The sequence below is a fragment of the Puma concolor genome, chromosome A3, assembly GCF_028749965.1.
Source record: "Puma concolor isolate L17-30 chromosome A3, mPumCon1.1.hap2, whole genome shotgun sequence".
Taxonomy (NCBI): domain Eukaryota; kingdom Metazoa; phylum Chordata; class Mammalia; order Carnivora; family Felidae; genus Puma; species Puma concolor.
In genome coordinates this window covers 103,793,316-103,812,742 of record NC_141669.1, presented here as the reverse complement: position 1 = coordinate 103,812,742, position 19,427 = coordinate 103,793,316, and the positions used below count along the sequence as shown (strand labels likewise).

General features: G+C 39.1%; 1 long non-coding RNA gene across 2 annotated transcripts in view; it reads right to left on the bottom strand.

Moving 5' to 3' along the window:
• Positions 1-7,210: 7,210 nt before the first annotated feature.
• The window catches only part of LOC147582626 (uncharacterized), a 154,812-nt gene continuing 142,595 nt past the window's right edge, over positions 7,211-19,427 (bottom strand). Inside the window, exons 3-4 of one of the 2 annotated variants that reach the window (XR_015249359.1) lie at positions 12,905-13,010; positions 7,211-8,365 (exon numbers count right to left, since the gene is read on the bottom strand). This is a non-coding gene — a long non-coding RNA (uncharacterized LOC147582626). Of the gene's footprint in view, positions 8,366-10,362; positions 11,202-12,904; positions 13,011-19,427 lie in introns of those variants that run through there. The other variant, XR_015249361.1, reaches the window with a different exon arrangement.

Genomic DNA, 19,427 nt, shown 5'->3' with positions numbered 1-19,427 from the left:
GTGAGTTCGAGCCCCACATCAGGATCTGTACTGACCACTTGCTCACATCCTGGAGCCTGCTTCAGATTCTGTGTCTCCTTCCCTCTCTGCCCCTCCCCCGCTCACACTTTGTCTCACTCTGTTTCTCAAAAATAAATAAATGTAGAACCTCCATACTGTTTTCCAGAGTGGCTGTACCAGCTTGCATTCCCACCAACAATGCAAAAGAAATCCTCTTTCTCTGCATCCTCGCCAACATCTGTTGTTAATGTTAGCCATTCTGACAGGTATAAAGTGCTATCTCATTGTGGTTTTGATTTGTATTTCCCTGATGCTGAGTAATGTTGAGCATTTTTTCATGTGTCAGTTGGCCATCTGGATGTCTTCCTTGGAGAAGTGTCTATTCATGTCTTTTGCCCACTTCTTTACTGGATTATTTGTTTTTTGGGTGTTGAGTTTTACAAGTTCTTTATAAATTTTGGATACTAACCCTTTATCTGATATGTCATTTGCAAATATCTTCTCCCATTCTGTCGTTTGCCTTTTAGTTTTGCTGATTGTTTCCTTTGCTGTGCAGAAACTTTTTATTTTGATGAGATCCCAGTAGTTCATTTTTGCTTTTGTTTCCCTTGCCTCTGGAGACGTGTGAGTAAGAAGTTGCTACAGGCAAGATCAAAGAGGTTTTTGCCAGCTTTTTCCTCGAGGATTTTGATGGCTTCCTGTCTTACATTGAGGTCTTACATCCATTTTGAGTTTATTTTTGTGTATGGTGTAAGAAAGTGGTCCAGCTTCATTTTTCTGCATGTTGCTGTCCAGTTTTCCCAGCACCACTTGCTGAAGAGACTGTCTTTATTCCATTGGATATTCTCTCCTGCTTTGTCAAAGGTTAGTTGGCCAGACATTTGTGGGTCCATTTCTGGGTTCTCTATTCTGTTCCATTGATCTGAGTGTCTGTTCTTGGGCCAGTACCATACTGTCTTGATGATTATAGCTTTGTAGTATAGCTTGAAGTCTGGGATTATGATGCTTCCTGCTTTGGATTTCTTTTTCAAGATTGCTTTGGCTATTTGGGTTCTTTTCTGATTTCATACAAATTTTAGGATTATTTGTTCTAGCTCTGTGAAGAATGCTGGTGTTATTTTGATAAGAATTGCATTGAATATGTAGATTGCTTTGGGTAGTATTGACATTTTAACAATATTTGTTCTTCCTATCCAGGAACATGGAATCTTTTTCCATTTTTTTTTTGTGTGTCTTCTTCCATTTCTTTCATAAGCTTTCTATAGTTTTCAGTGTACAGATTTTTCACCTCTTTGGTTAGATTTTTTCCTAGGTATTTTGTGTTTTTTTTGTGCAACAGTAAATGGGATCGATTCCTTGATTTCTCTTTCTGTCACTTCATTGTTGGTGTATAGGAATGCAACCGATTTATGTGCATTGATTTTATATCCTGCGACTTTGCTGAATTCATAAATCAGTTCTAGCAGTTTTTTGGTGGAATCTTTTGGGTTTTCCATATAGAGTATCATGTCATCTGTGAAGAGTGTAAGTTTGACTTCCTCCTGGCCGATTTGGATGCCTTTTATTTCTTTGTGTTGTCTTATTGCAGAGGCTAAGACTTCCAATACTATGTTGAATAACAGTGGTGAGAGTGGACATCCCTGTCTTGTTCCTGACCTTAGGGGGAAAGCTCTCAGTTTTTCCCCACTGAGGATGATATTAGCATTGGTCATTCGTGGCTTTTATGATCTCAAGGTATGATCCTTCTATCCCTACTTTCTTGAGGGCTTTTATCAAGAAAGGATGCTGTATTTTGTCAAATGCTTTATCTGCATCTATTGAGAGGATCATATGGTTCTTGTCCTTTATTTTATTGATGTGATGAATCACATTAATTATTTTGTGGATATTGAACCAGCCCTGCATCCCAGGTACAAATCCCACTTGGTCATGGTGAAAAATTTTTTTAATGTATTGTTGGATCCGGTTGGCTAATATCTTGTTGAGGATTTTTGCATCCATGTTCATCAGGGAAATTGGTCTATAGTTCTCCTTTTTACTGCGGTCTCTGTCTGGTTTTGGAATCAAGGTAACACTGGCTTCACAGAAAGAATTTGGAAGTTTTCCTTCCATTTCTATTTTTTGGAACAGTTTCAAGAGAATAGGTGTTAACTCTTCCTTAAATGTTTGGTAGAATTCCCCTGGAAAGCCATCTGGCCCTGGACTCTTGTTTTTTGGCAGATTTTTGATTACTAATTCGATTTCCTTACTGGTTATGGGTCTGTTCAAATTTTCTATATCTTCCTGTTTCAGTTTTGGTAGTGTATATGTCTCTAGGAATTTGTCCATTTCTTCCAGATCACCTATTTTATTGGCATGTAATTGTTCATAATATTACAATTCAGCAATTGCACTACTAGGCATTTATCCAGAGGATACAGGTGTGCTGTTTCAAAGGGACACATGCACCCCCCCCCCCGTGGTTATAGCAGCACTATCAACAATAGCCAAAGTATGGAAAGAGCCCAAATGTCCATCGATGGATGAATGGATAAAGAAGATGAGGTATATATATACAATGGAGTATTACTCGGCAATCAAAAAGAATGAAATCTTGCCATTTGCAACTACGTGGATGGAACTGGTGGGTAGTATGCTAAGTGAAATTAGTCAGAGAAAGACAAAAATCATATGACTTCACTCATATGAGGACTTTAAGAGACAAAACAGATGAACATAAGGGAAGGGAAACAAAAATAATATAAAAACAGGGAGGGGGGACAAAACAGAAGAGACTCATAAATATGGAGAACAAACTGAGGGTTACTAGAGGGGTTGTGCGAAGGGGGATGGGCTAAATGGGTAAGGGGCATTAAGGAATCCACTCCTGAAATCATTGTTTCACTACATGCTAACTAATTTGGATGTAAATTTTAAAAAATAAAAAATAAAAATAAATAAATAAATAAATAAATGTAAAAAAATTTTTTTTAATAAAAATAATAACCCAAAGAATGAGTCCCATATTCACTGCATACAAGAGACATACTTTAGGTGTAAGAACACACACAGACTGAAAGTGAAGGGATGGAAAAAGATATTCCATGCAAATGGAAACCAAAAGAAAGCTAGAGTAGCTATACTTACATCAGACAAAATAGACTTTAAAATAAGGATTGTAATAAGAGACAAAGAAGGGTGTTACATAATAACACAGGGATCAGTCCAATAAGAGGATATAACATTTTTAAATATTTATGCACCCATCATATAAGCACCTGAATATATAAAGCCAATATTAACAGACCTAAAGGGACAAAGAGACAGCAGTAAAATAATAATAGAATAATATCCCACTTACATCAATGGATAGATCATCCTTACAGAAAATCAATAAGCAAACTTTGGCCTTAAATGACATGTTAGACCAGATAGATTTAACAGATATTTACAGAACATTCTATCCAAAGGCAATAGAATACATATTCTTCTCAAGTGCACATGGAACATTTTCCAAGATAGATCATATGTTAAGCCACAAAACAAGTTTTAATAAATTTAAAAGGACTGAAGTCATATCAAGCATTTTTCCAAACACAATTGTATAAAACTATAAATTAATTACATGAAGAAAACCAAAAAAAAAATTCACAAATATGTGGAAGTTTAACATGCCAGTGAACAGTACGCTGAGAAAGAAATCAAGAGAAGTTAAAAAAAAAAACTTTGAGACTAATGAAAATGAAAATGTAACATACCAAATTAATGGAAAGCAGCCAAAGCAGTTCTAAGAGTGAAGTTCATAGCAATAAATGCCTATCTCAAAAAACAAGAGAAGTCTCAAATAAACAACCTAACTTTACACCTCAAGGAACTAGAAAAAGAAGAACAAACAACATCCCAAATTAGTACAGGGAAGAAATAACAAAGATTAGAGCAGAAATAACTGAAACAGAGACTATAAAGACAATAGAAAAGATCGATGAAACTAAAAGCTATTTCTTTGAAAAGATAAATATAGGGGTGCCTGGGTGGCGCAGTCGGTTAAGCGTCCGACTTCAGCCAGGTCACGATCTCGCGGTCCGGGAGTTCGAGCCCCGCATCAGGCTCTGGGCTGATGGCTCAGAGCCTGGAGCCTGTTTCCGATTCTGTGTCTCCCTCTCTCTCTGCCCCTCCCCCGTTCATGCTCTGTCTCTCTCTGTCCCAAAAATAAATAAACGTTGAAAAAAAAAAAATTTAAAAAAAAAAAAAAAAAGAAAAAAAAAAAAAAGAAAAGATAAATATAACTAACCAAACTTTAGCTAGCCTCAACAAGAAAAAAAGAGAGAATGCTCAAATAAATAAAATCAAAAATATGAAAGAGATTTACAACTGATACCACAAAAATACAGTGGATCATAAGAGACTATTAAGTACAACATACACCAACAAATACACCAACAAATTTGACAACTTATAATAAATGGATAAATTCATAGAAACATACAACTGACCAAAAATTAACAGACCTGATTACTAGCAAGGAATCAGTAAGGATGCGGAGAAATTAGAACCCTTCTGCACTGTTGGTAGGAATATAAAATGGTACAGCCACTATGGAAACAGTATGGTGGTCCTCAAAAAATTTAAAATACCATATAATCCAGCAATCACACATCTGGGTATCTATCCAAAAGAATTGAAAACAGGATCTTGAAGAGATATTTGCACACCCATATTCAAAAGAAAATTATTTAAAATAGGCAAGAGATGGAAGCAACCTAAATGTCCATAAACAGATGAATGGTTAAGGGAGAAAAAGGTGGTTTACACATATAATGGAATATTATTCAATGGAATATTTCTTTAAAAAGAAAGAAACCCTATCACATGCTACAACATGGATGAACCTTGAGGACATTATGGTAAGTGAAATAAAGCCAATCACAAATAATAAATACTTCATGATTCCACATTTATATGAATACTGAAAATAGTCAAACTCTTAGAAGGTAGAATGGTTGGTACCAAGGGTTGGGAGAGGGACAAAAGGGGGAGACGTTTTTCAATGGATATAAAGTTTCAATTCTGCAAGATGTAAAAGTTCTAGAGATCTAAGACTACTGTACTGTACACTTAAAATAAGATAGTAAATTATGAATTTTTTTTACCACAACAAGAAAGTTCTAAAAATACAATGTCATCTCTAGTCTTAGGGAGGAGTGAAACCTCCAGTCATCATTTTGTCACCAACACTCCACTGAAACAGACTGTTCCAATGTTGAAGATCATTGTCTGTTGCTAATTCCAATGGTCACTCAGTAGCTTGCAAAAGAGTTCAATCTCTTTCCTTCTTGAAATACTCCCACTGTTTTTATTCATTAGCACCATAATCCTGCTTTCTCTTTTGCTCCCTAAGATGCAAAACGTTCTAGGTGATCTGACCCAGCAAAATAAGAGTGTATTCTTGATTTTGTTCCTTCCACGACATCCAGTTTGTTCTACCTTCAAAATATATCATGATTCATCCAGTTCTCTCCATCTTCCATGCTACCACCCTAGTCCAAGCCCCTGTGATCTCTTGCCTCCTCACAAGCCTCTTGGGTTCTACTCTTTGCCTCTACCACCCATTCCTCTCACAGCAATCAGTCAACTTTGACAACACAAATTTCACCCTGCCACTTCCCTCCTAAAACTCTTGCATGACTTCACAATACACTTGGAGTATACTCCAAAGTCCTCAAAATTGCCTGAAGACCGTGCATGACTGACCCCCATCTCTCCTCTTTTCTCTGAATGTCTAAGTGTTTAAAAAACTCTTGTTTCAGTTCCTGAAACTCACCATGCTCATTCTCATCCCAGGGATGTTGAACTGGCTGTTTTTATTGCTTAGAATGTTCTGCATCAGTATTTGCCTGGTCCCTCCTTGTCATTCTGTCCCAGTTCAAATGCCCCCTTTCTGGCACACTCTTCCCTGACCACACAGTCACTTTCCATTATATGGCACTATTTTATTTTCTTCCTGGCTCTTGTCACTATATGAAATTACATCAGTTATTTCTTTCCTCTTTTATTACCTATTGACCACCTGCGTATCCACACTCCAACATATAAACCCAAAGGGAACAGGGAACCTATCTGTCATATTCCCTGATATATCCTATGTACTAGAACACTGCTATTGGATGAAAGAAATAAAATGAAGACCGACAGATAAAATAAATGACAGGGTACACCTTCTAGTCACTCATGCCCACCTTGCTTTTTACTGCCACTGGGCCTTTGCATATGCTGTTGCTTCAGAGTGGAATGGTCCTTCCTGACCTTTTTTATCTGGTTACATCTTTATCTGTTCTTTGAATCTCAGTGAGATTCATGTATCACTTCCTCTGGGAAACTTTCCCTGATTCTGTCAACCCCCCTTCATGGAAACCAACTTCTTGATAACATAGTTGCTGGTTTTCCTCTGCTTATGTGACTATATTTGATTCATGTCTGTTTCCCCAAAGGAAGATACTTTCCATTTTGTTTCACATCCTCTTGTCAGCTCAATGTATACAATAAGTGGTCCACAGACACTCACTAAAAAAACTACTTCTAGTAGCTTTTAATAGGATGAATATGAATGCTGGGTTTTTTGGGTTTTTTATTTTTTATTTTTTCAGACAGGCCTGGTAAATGCCTGCTGTTCTGGCATAATTGCAAATAAAAGGGTTCCAATTTGGTTGATCAATTATATCATCACTCCAGTTATGTGACATTAGAAGTATCATTATAGGGGCACCTGGGTAGCTCAATCAGTTAAGCATCCAAATTCTGCTCAGGCCATGATCTCACGGTTCATGAGTTTGAGTCCCGCGTTGGGCTCTGTGCTGACAGCTCAGAGCCTGGAACCTGCTTCGGATTCTGTGTCTTCCTCTCTCTCTCTGCCCCACCCCCACTCATGCTCTGTCTCTCCAGCTCTCAAAAATAAATAAACTTAAAAAAATTTTTTTTAAGTATCACTATAAATCTAATTAAATCACTTAAAAATGATTGGCTTTTAAAGAGTATTTAGCTACAAATCAAGCTTTTACAAACTGCAGGTTGCCACCTAATAGTGAGCCATGACTACTTAGAATAAAATAAAATAAATAGAATAAAATAGAATAAAATAAAATAAAATCATTTAAATTATTCACATCGACCCACAGGTAGATAAATAAGCATTATTTGGGAAACTTCTTTTTTTTTTTAATTATTATTATTTTTTTTAGTATATAGCTCTATTTGTGTATCTATGTGTATAAGTTACAATGCAAAGTAATTACCTACACATAATGGGCTGTGGTGGTGCTGTGCATTCCCACTCAGACCCCATTGAGCAATGGTGCACCTGTCTTCCAGTTGCTTTGACTGTTGGCTGCTGATAGTTTGCAGTGATGCCCTTTGCAGGAGAACTGCCCTCTGGGGAGCCCCCTGGAAATGCCTGGAGGTTTTCCCCTCCTTCCAGGAAATGATGATGATTGACCAATATGTGAGTAGAAAAGATGAGCACCTGACCTCAAAGGGAGCAGCTACATGGTACACTTTGTGTTTCAGAACTTTCAAGCCAGATGAAGCCAATCTAGAGTCCACTGGAGCCTATATCCATGCCTGACTTTTCCCCTGTCCATCTTGCTCTTTGTTCCCATGCAGGTTCCTTCTGAGATCAAGTCCCTCTGCCATACATCCCTTGCACAAAATCCCTAGCTCAGGTTTTGTTTCTAAGGACCCAAGTTAAGACAGCTGTCATGTGAAAAATGTGAAAAACACTAATATAAGTTATTATTTTAAAATGACAATAATTTGTGTTCACAAACAGTTTATCTTTCTGCACAGTCTCTAGGAAAGGTGCAAAATGTGACACGGAAATCCTGAACAAGTGAAATGCTGAATTGTGTTTTGAACCAAGACTCAGGAAAACAGGTGTGCCAGCCATCTGCTGGTGTGTTGGGGATGCTCTACCCAAAAATGTGTCAGTCCAGACATCAATTCACATAAGACTCAAGACCTACAATGCGTTGAGGGAAGTGGGGTAGAAGCAGCCTCGTTTCCTTCTGTAAACCAAGGCAGGTAAATGGAGTTGTATGCCAAGGCTGCTTTAGAAAATGTCACCTCAGAGCCAGCTGTGCTTTTTCATTGAAGAGTCCTCTCACTTCATCCCCAGACGGGAGACAGTGCATGCAGTCAGCACGGATATCCGAGCTTCCAAAGTCATTGGGGCCATCCAACAGCTGCCATCCAGTACTTCCTGGGCTCCTGCGGGTGCCTGGCTCTGTTGCCCCACACTGCTCATTTTTTGACAAATGCCAAGGCTTCTGCGAGGATGCATCTCTCCTGTGGTTCCTGGAACAGTGTCCAGACTACAGAAAATATACCACAGGCTCTGAACAAGAAGAACAAATGGAAGATTGCTGTACTAGTCAAATACAGACCGTAGGAAACATAAGCCAGAGAAACAAACACATCTTAGCTAAACAATCGGGATTTCTTCACTGGGAGAGTTATTTATTTATTTATGGAGAACTCACCTTCCGGAGGCATTTTGGACTGATTTTCAACAATATCACCAGACAGAAATCCACCTGGATTTACTGAAGGTTTTGTAGACAAAAGAGAAAGGGAAGAACATGGGAATGGAAGAGACCGTGGCCCAACCCGAAACAGAATTCCCAGAAACTCAAAAAGCAGCCCCCGAGGAACCAATCCGTGATTAACCTGATACCTGGTAGAGAAGAAGCACTTTTCATTCTCCTGCAGTATCCTTTGCAAATTAGAAGCCAGTTTCCAGGATTTGTTAAATAAATTCTGGCTCATTAAGGTACTGAAATATAATGCAGCCATTTATGAAAAAGGAGACAGATTACATGTTTTGATGCAGAATGTTCTCCAAGATAAAATGTTTAATGAGAAGAGGAAGATGCAAAACAATGTGCACAATATTTGTGGTAAAACAATGAAGAGTCACCTTATGTACATGCTTGTTTATAAATGCGTACATGTATGTGTTGGTGTAATATAATATAATTCAATATTATATATGTAATATAATATATAGGAACATACACACAAGAATACTTGGAAGGACATCAGGCACAGGATAGGAGAGGGGAACTACTTCCACCGTTTACCCTTTTCTCCTAGAATTTTTTTCCACATATGTCTACAACCTACTTAAAAAGATTTTAATTTTTTGGGCGCGTGGGTGGCTCAGGTCACAATCTCACGGTTTGTGGGTTCGAGTCCCGCGTCAGACTCTGTGCTGACAGCTCGGAGCCTGGAGCCTGCTTCGGATTCTGGGTCTCCCTCTCTCTCTGCCCCTCCCCCACTCGTGCTCTGTCTCTCTCTCTCTCTCAAAAACAAATAAACGTTAAGAAGAGAAATTAGGGGCGCCTGGGTGGCGCAGTCGGTTAAGCGTCCGACTTCAGCCAGGTCACGATCTCGCGGTCCGTGGGTTCGAGCCCCGCGTCGGGCTCTGGGCTGATGGCTCAGAGCCTGGAGCCTGTTTCCGATTCTGTGTCTCCCTCTCTCTCTGCCCCTCCCCTGTTCATGCTCTGTCTCTCTCTGTCCCAAAAATAAATAAAAACGTTGAAAAAAAAAATTTAAAAAAAAAAGAAGAGAAATTAAAAAAAATTTTAATGTTTATTTGTTTTTGAAAGAGAGACAGAGGGGCGCCTGGGTGGCTCAGTCGGTTAAGCGTCCGACTTCAGCCAGGTCACGATCTCTCCGGTGCATGAGTTCGAGCCCCGCGTCAGGCTCTGGGCTGATGGCTCAGAGCCTGGAGCCTGTTTCCGATTCTGTGTCTCCCTCTCTCTCTGCCCCTCCCCTGTTCATGCTCTGTCTCTCTCTGTCCCAAAAATAAATTAAAAAAAAAAAAAAGTTGAAAGAGAGACAGAGACAGAGCACGAGTGGGGGAGGGGCAGAGAGAGAGGGAGACACAGAATCCGAAGCAGGCTCCAGGCTCCGAGCTGTCAGCACAGAGCCTGACATGGGGCTAAGTGTGACATCATGACCTGAGGGAAGTCAGATGCTTAACCAACCAAGTCACCCTGGCTTAAGCCCCAATTTAAAAAGATTTTAAAAGACTAATCCGCAAACCAAAACAGGGATTAACATGCTAAACAATACAGTTTTTGTTACGGAAGATGGGTAGTCAAGGACTGCTATTCATATTATTCCTTGGAATTCCCACAGATGCTTGAAAATATTGTGATGATTGTAGCTTCCTGGGCTACCATGTCGTGCTCTTAAAAAGCCGTCATTGCTGCGTCCTAACACAGTGGTCCTAAAGAGGCATCTGTGTTTACTGATTTCAGATTTGAATGCTTAGGGGAAATGTACACAAGCGCAAGCGGGAGATCCCAGATTTCCCCACTCCCAAAATAGTTCCCAAGGCTGCCTTTCAGAGACTGCCTGGAACAATGGGTCAAAGTCACCGCTGACTCACATAAGCAAACGACTAAGTACCTTTGAATAAATAGGGTATTTATCTCCTTGGAAGTGGGAAGGATTCCAAGGTAGATAAAGGCTTCAGAGTCCAAACTAATTTTTTAGGCACCTGTATGAGGGAGCTGCATCCTTAATCTTTTCGAAAAATATTAGGAATGAAAACCTGAATCTCTAAAATGTTTACTTGAGAGAAAAGTGTAGCATCCGCCTAGTGATTCTCAAGGATGTAGCTGCTAAGAGCTAAAAATATCTTCCGGGGGAGGGCTGTGCAGATGGGGCTTGAGAGCAGGGGAGGGGGGCACGGAGAACCCAGAAGAGCAGCCATCTGAGCAGATTTCACACGATTAATAGGGAGATTGTTAGCTGGTGGACTTTAAAAATAGAACCTCATTTCTGAGGGGTGGGTGCCCGCTCCAAAGCCCTAGAAGGAGCCTGCTGAGAGGGATGATTAACATGAAAGATTGTGGAGCTTTAAGGAAATGTTGGCATAAAGAAATGGCAGCGATTACTGATGCTCCAGCCACCTTCTAAAAGGTTTCTGCAAATTGCTTTCCTTGGATGAAATACCAAATATCTGTTCCCAAATGTTATGAAGCAAAATAAATCACATTCCATTGACACATCCAATATGTCGTATCAGAGACCCCGAATCCAAACAAAGCAAGGCTGCCGTTACCTTGGCACGATTACATTTCTTTCTCCTGCTTTTGTATTAAAGGCTGCAAGATGAAAACTTGTTCTTTGTAAACAAAAAAATTATCTCTGCCTCCTCCCTGCAGGAAATGAGAAATCAAATCAGCCACTGACAAGTTTTTAGAGTCCCATAGTAACTCAGAAATCATTTACTCTGAGAATGTGAAGATATAAATGAAGAATGTGAAGCCTAGAAAGGGTGAAGGACTTTTGCAAAATCACATTGATAAAGATCCACACAGGCAGAACTGGAATCTGGATCTCTCAGCTCTTAGCTTATCAATAAATGTCCTTTCTGCTAAATAGGGTGTATGAAAGTGTTCAAGGTGGTATTCCTTGGTTAGACCTTGCGTTTCCACTAGAATCAAAGTTTTAAGATAAAGGTGAGTTCTTAAACAACAGCCAGTGCATTAAGAAGGGTTTTTTTTTTTTTTTTTTTTTATTAAAAATAGAGCTACCCTATGACCCAGCAATTGCACTACTGGGTATTTATACAAAGGATACAAAAATGCTGATTTGAGGGGGCACATGCACCCCAATGTTTAACAGCAGCGCTATCAACAATAGCCAAAGCATGGAAAGGTCCCAAATGTCCATCAACTGATGAATAGATATCTCTATCTATCTATCTATCTATCTACCTAAGTATATATAGTATATAAATACAATGCAATATTACTCGGCAATCAAAAAGAATGAAATCTTGCCATTTGTAACAATGTGGATGGGACTAAAGTGTATTATACTAAGCGAAATAAGTCAGTCAGAAAAACTCAAATATCAAATGACTTCACTCATATGTGGAATTTAAGATATAAAACAGATGAACATAGGGGACGAGAAGCAAAAGTAAGATAAAAACAGAGAGGGACACAAACCATAAGAGACTTTTAAATACAGAGAAGAAACTGAGGGTTGTTGGTGGGGTATCCGGTGGGGGATGGGCTAAATGGGGGATGGGCATTAAGGAGAGCACTTGTTGGGATGAGCACTGGGTATTAATATGTAAGTGATGAATCACTAAATTCTATTCCTGAAGTCATTATTATACTATATATTAACTAACTTGGGTTTAATTTTTTTTAAAAAAAGAAAAGAACAAAAAAAAGAAGGCATTTTTTGAGGTATGCAAGGAAATATGGTTTGATTTATTGATATACAAAATAATTCAGTGTTGAAGTTACATGCACTATGGGAATATTTCTTGCATTTCACAAATGTAAATACCAAGGCAGTGTGCAACCAACAATGTTTATCCAGGTGCAGAAGATGCTGTTGGATGACCTTCACCATCAGGTCCCCCCATATTCTAGCTCCTGTGAGTACTGGCTGCTAGGAAGTCATGGTTGTCCCCTTCTCCACAGAATTTGCCTGCTCCCCCAGAAATACTGGAGAGAATTACCAATGACTGATTGATATGGGGGCACAAAAGGCCAGCCCCCTTGCCTCAAGTTTGTGATTTCATTCACACTCCAGAGCTCCCTGTGAGATCAGGCTGAGACCAGACTCCAGCTGTGGCCACATTGTTCTTCAGTAATTTCCCCTGCCCCATCACATCCTGCTTTCCTCATCTCCCCACAGGATGTCCTGGGAGCCTGTCTTCAATAAATCAGGTGCTTCCAGGGAACCTGATCTGAAACACCAGGCTGAAATAATAATGGCAGAAAGCAACTGATAATATCGTATGTCTTCTTCATCCATTTACAGTTTGGTCTCCATGCTAATGTATACTTGAGACAGAGAGTTCTGCATGTTTCTGCTGTAAGCAGGTGCCTGTGCTCACCTTGTCTGGTAACATGGCACATTTCCCAGGTTTTCTGCTTAGTCATATGATTTTTGACTTGTCCATCCAATTAAGCTGCACCTTTTCTGTCATCTTTACATTTTTTCTGAAAACAAATGAAAAACAGATTTGTTTAAGTGTGGTAATAATCGGATGAGCAAAGAAACGGACCTGAAGGTACAAATGTGAATTCTAAGTCCCTAACCCCTGTGATAGGAACCTGGGAGATTCTCTTGACTTCTGTCTTCTTCAGAGTTTCCTCATGCTCAGGAAGGAGCACGATACCAGGTTCTGAGACCATGATCCTCGCAATAGATTGAGGGCCCTCAGCAGTTAAACAGAGGAATGAAAAGCTCATGGATTGTCTCCGTTGAGATTCTTTGGCTGTCAGCAATAAAAAATAACTCTGCTCTGTTTAAGCAAAAGGGTTATTTACTGATAAGGTATGGGGAGTTCAAAGGCTTGGAATGACAGATACAGAGAGAGAACAGAGTACAGAATGCTGCATGGTTGGGTTTGGATGCTGCTGCAGAATGGTTCTTCCATCTGCTATCAAGATTCAGGGTTCTGGGAGGGAGGCTGGCTGGCCAAGCTGAGGTTATATTCCCACTGCTTGACTGTACTGGGTCAACAAGAGTAAAGATCTAAGGAAGGGGTTGCCTGATTTTGGCTGAATATTAAAATTACTGTGGGGAGCTTTATAAAAACCTGATATTCAGGCCATGCCACAGACCAATTAAATCAGAATACCTGGAGGTGGGACCAAAACATTTGATATTTTACCCTCCCCGCGCCCACCCCAAGAGATGTCATTGTATAGCTAAGCTAAAGAAAAAGCTTTCAAAGAACACTCCAAGTTCTTTGTAAGAGAACATGATACAATTCTTACCATCATGGCATGACTGTACCAACTTGAAAAGGAGGCAACTTCTGAGAAGATAATTGGGTGACACTAACAAGAGGGGTTATTCATACTGAATGGCCAAAAAAAACAATCAGTCAATTAATAAACAAAGCTCCATTGCACATGCAATCTAGTCAAATGTTGTTCCAACACTTAGAGTAAACTCTGGCACACAATAAGTGCTCAATAAATAGTTGCTGAAGAAATGAACAAATAACAAGAGTTTCTCAAAATGGCATGTATAACATAATCTCACAAAGAAAATTACTGATTTTTCTTATTTAATCCAAGAAAACCTTTAACACAGATTAAAAAGAATAAACATTTATCAGGAGAGAATGATACAAAGATATGGAAAAAACTGACTGATGGATCTATGATAAATTATTATGAATTGCATGCAGTCTTATTAGGTTGTACACCCCTACCAGACATTAATCATCACCACTGATGAATAGATTCTGCTAATGACAATGTATTAAACTCTTTTTGTTTACATTTTCAATACAACCATCTGCTTTGATTAAATAGAAGCCATTTGTTTCATGGCTCTAAGGCCTTGGTACTCAGAGTGCTTGGAGCACTGTCATGTCTCTCCTAGAAGTATGTTAGAAATGCAGAATTTGAAGCCCTATCCCTAACCTACTGAAACAGTATCACATTTTAGTAAGATCCAGAGGAAAATCATATGCACACTGAAGTTAAAAAGCCACTGGCCTAGCTCACACAGCCTCATTTGCCCTAAATGGCTAATGATATCTATCATTCAAACCAAGTGGGAAGACGCTTGGGAACCTGGCATTCCTAGCATGGTGGCCTTGGGTCACTGTTCCCAGTTCCAATCCCTTTGCCTCTCCCAAGCCAAAGAGCAAATGAATGCAGTACGACTCTGGCTTTGGTTGAGGTCCTGAACACAGATAAAGGTGTGGGCCTTTTGACCTCATAAGCTGAACAAGTAGAGAATCGCATCATAGCCTAGTCAAGGACCTAAAACACAGGATTCTGGCGGCGGGGGGGGGGGGGGGGGGGGGAACTCGGCATACAAAGACCTGTGCCCCTTAAGGGAATGTTGTTGTCAACTCAGTGTGAATGTGCTGAGTTCCCAAAAGGTCAAGTGGGAGATGAACAAGAATTTGGATATTTCCTTCCTTCAGGTGAGAGACTATAGTGGGATGGGAGATGTGGGAGGTACCAACCTGCCTACTTCTACACTGCAGCCCATAGAGGTACAGACCCTCTTGCATCCCAACACCTATAAATGTAAAATGCTCATTAAGATTCAAGCTGAATAAAGAAAACATATCTACAGGTATATCATGAAAAAAATATTTCCTGATCTCTAAGGAAAAAGAACATGTAACACTCTTAAAGGCAGAAAAAATCCCCTATAAAAGAATGTCTTATCACCAACATTAGATAAAAGTTTAATCAACTTATATCCAGCTTAAATATCATTGATCTCTCAGGGTGAACAAAAGCTATTTTAGGAGAGGAAAGAATTGGCAAGAATATCCCTTTGAACCCATCTGAGAAAAGCACTGAGAAAACTCTATTCCAACAACAAATGAGAAAATTCATAAGCTTATAAAGATGAAAAAGAGTAAGCAATATATATATATATATATATATATATATATATATTGCATATATATAACATGCATGTTACATATACATACGTGCGCACTAGGTATATCAGTCACTGCATAAAATGTGAAATAATTAGATTCTACCATGAAAAGACAGAGGCAACAAAACAAAACACAGCCAGATGTTACATCAGAGAACACTTTAAAAAATAATTTTAACGTAACATAAAGATAACTGGAATTAGCTAAGATACCAGGAAAATGGAAACAAAATGGAAGTAAAAATGGCAATATTAATATTAACTAAGTATAATTTAAGGGTAAAAGAATGAAATAGGATCAAAAGAGACAACATATAATGATAAATGGTACAACTGGAGAAGCAGCAGTCATAACTGGGATGAGCCAACACCACAGTAGCTCAATATTTAGATTTATTTTAAAAGCAAGTACTTGCTAGAAATATAATTATGGTGGAAACATCAATACACTTCTCTCAGAACTGAAAGATCTACTTCAAAAAATAAGGGATACAAATTAAATATACAACTAATAAACAAGTTGATATGTAACCTTATCTTTGAACATACATTTTCAAATACTCACGGAACACTTTTTAAAATTTATTTTTAATTTTAGTTTTAGAGACAGAGAAGAGTGTGCAAGCAGGAGAGAGGGGCAGAGGGAGAGAGAGAATCTTAAGCAGGCTCCACACTCAACGCAGAGCCCAATGTAGGGCTCGATCCCATGACCCTGGGATCATAACCTGAGCTGAAACCAAGAGTCAGATGCTTAACCAACTGAGCCACCCAAGTGCCCCACTTATGGAATATTTTTAAAGACTGGCCATATATGTGGTCACTTACAAAAAGAAAAAAGAAAAAACAACAACACCAACAACAGAAACTTGTAAATGGAGAGAGCTTTTATAAACTATATTCTCTGATCAGAAGCTAGTAAAATTAGAAATAAATAATAAAATGTTAACCAAAAATATCTTAATAACTTGACAATGAAGCAGCATGCTTCTGTGTAATCTTTGATCAAAAAGGAAATTAAAAAGGAAATTAAATCCTGCCTAGAAGGCAATAAAAAAGAATTCTCCATAACAAAGCCTATAGAACATATTAAAGCTATATTCAGAGGAAAATTTATAGCCTTAATTGCCTTCATTATTTTAACAAAATCTGGCAAATAAATTTTCATCTAAAAACTTAAATGTGAAAAGCCGAATTAAACAACAGTTAAGAAAAGGAAATTTAATGTTTATTTATTTATTTATATTTTGAGGGGGTGGATAGAGAGATAAGAGTGTGAGCAGGGGAGGAGCAGAGAGAGAGGGAGGCACAGAATCAGAAGCAGCCTCCAGGCTCTGAGCTGTCAGCACAGAGCCTGTTGTGGGGCTCAAATTCACAAACCTCCAGATCATGACCTGGGGCAAAGTTGGACACTTAACCGACTGAGCCATGCAGGTGCCTCAAGAAAAGGAAATTTAAAAGTATTTTTTAAATGGAGAAAAATAGAAGAAAGGAGAAATGATTTCAAAAGCTCATTCTTTAAAACTATCAATAGAATAGATAAAATATGGTATGATTCTGATAAAGGAAAAGGGCAGAAGCCAAAAAATGTCATGAAGCCTGGGAATGAGACATAGCTACAACACAAAGAGATTAACATCATCATGAAAAAATACCATGTGCAACTCTATGGCTACAAATGAAAATGAATAATAGCAAAATATCCTTAACCCACCAACTTTTCATAATTTCTACCTTATTTCACCATCTTTCTCCTTTTTATATATTGGATTTTGATAAACAACCTTCTCTTCATGCCCAGCCCTCTACCCGTATTTTCCTTCCATCAGGAGTCATTTTAGTTCTACTGGTCGAGTGTAGGTCTGGAAGGAGACTATTCCAGCACTAATTCAATAAGGGTAGATTGTGTACTTTCATGTCTTTACCTTACTTCCAAGTTCTTGGAGAATCTCTCGCATGTACCCCATTAGCCCAAACATTGCATCTCTCTCCTTTTACTATTTCAAAGTATTTTCACATTCATTATAGTAGCAATTTAAAAATTTTTATGTTGTGAAGCAAATGTTACTGCTCCAGGCAATCGTTGTATAGGAAAAATAAAACAAATTGTTTTGATAAGGTGAGAAGATGTTTTTCACTAGTTTTTAATTATCAAAGTTATTTCTCACATACATATGTGCGCATTTACATGCATACATAATATAGCTAGTTATATTATCTCACTGGGAAGATAGACCAACCATAATTCTCAGGCTCAAGAAACATACAATAAAGTAAAAATGCTTAGAACTCAGTAAGATTCTAGAAACTGCACAACAGTTTAAATAACTGGTAGGGACATACCTGAGGGTGAGACATTAGCACTGAAGTGCCCTTTTTCCCCAAACTCAGACACTCTCAATCACATACTTTTCAGTTCACTCTCAGAAAGTTAAAAATAGTCTCATTTTCCAGATAGAAAAGAAAATCCAATATAATCAACATTGTATGTTCACTCTCTGTATCAGTAAGAATTTGCTGTGTAACAAACCAACGCTCAAATTAGTGGCTCATAACAACAGCTAACTATTTAGCCTATTATTCTGTGGATCAGCAATTTGGGGTGGATCTGGCTTGGTTAGGTAGTTCTGTTACTCTCCCTAGGTTCCCTCATATATCTGTAGTCAGCTGATGGTCAGCTCTGCTCTCTGCCTAGGGATTTGGTGGAAGCAACTGGGCTGACTCAGCTCTGGTCAATGTGGTTTTTAATCTTCCAGCAGCCTAGCTCATTCTTACTCATGTGGCTCACAGGGCAAGTTTCCATGAGAGAGTCAAAGTATTTAAAGCCCCTGAGACATAAGCTTGGAAGTGGTATAATGGCATTCTTGCTAGATTCTACTGGCTGAAGGAAGCAAGGAGGCTTGCCCAGAAGCAAGGGATGGGGAAATAGACTATATTCTCAGCAGGAGACACTGTATAAGGCACACTGCAAGGATACAAAAACAAGGAGGGGAAGGATCACTGCCACTATGTACCCCAATACTTAAGTCTTGCTTCCTTCCTGTGGATACATGGCTGGCCTATAGGAGACACTCGCCTGTGTCCTGGGCTGCCTGCCCAGGCTTAGCCCAGTTCCATTCAATAGCTCTCACTCTTGCTTCTCCAGCTAAGAGTCACATCAATCCCTATGCCTCCCCACCTTTAAATTCTATGGGCCTCAGTCAGGTTCCTCAGGCTTTTCACTTAACTTCATCCCTACCTCCCCCTGGCAGCGCAGGGAGTGCTCTCCAAGCAATTCACTCCATATAAATCCTCACTCTCAGCATTTCCCAGTCTCTCTACATCTCCTTGTGACCATTTATGAATGATGTGATAAGGGCTGAAAAATTAGTTTCATGTTTTTCTCAGTTTAGGTTCCCACAGAAGCAGTGGGCAGTGTGCGTGAAAGATGTGTATACACAGATTGGGGAAAAAAGGAAGAGAGACAGTGAGGAGAACAGAGTGTGTTTCTTAATCCAGTTACCACTATGGGCAAAAAATCTGAGACCCAGTGTACAACACAGGCCTCAGAGTTACCCCACCTGGGGGTGAGGGAGCTGGGGTATATACGCACCGTCACACAATCACTCTATTGTTGATTGAAGCAGCTCTAGGTGAGCAGTGGCTAATTCCCTGGCACTTGCAACCTATGCATACGTGCAAGTAGAGCAGGGATGAGCAGCTTGATGAAACCATCAGGCAAGGAAGGCAGGCCCTGGTGCTCTGGCCCTTTTGCGAGGAAGTGGTAAGAGTGAGGAATGTAGTGACAGTTCCTGGCTCTCATACTTGTCCTATGTAGATGGTGTGCCAATACCATCAGGCTCCAAAACAATAGGAAACATTGAGTTTAACTTTTTGTTACAGATGCAATACTCAAAATGTCATTCTCTTAGTCTAGTGCACTCTCAAAAATATGGTTTTTTTCTTCTAGCCAATATCTTATTATTTTTACTGGTTATACATATTTCAATTCCTAC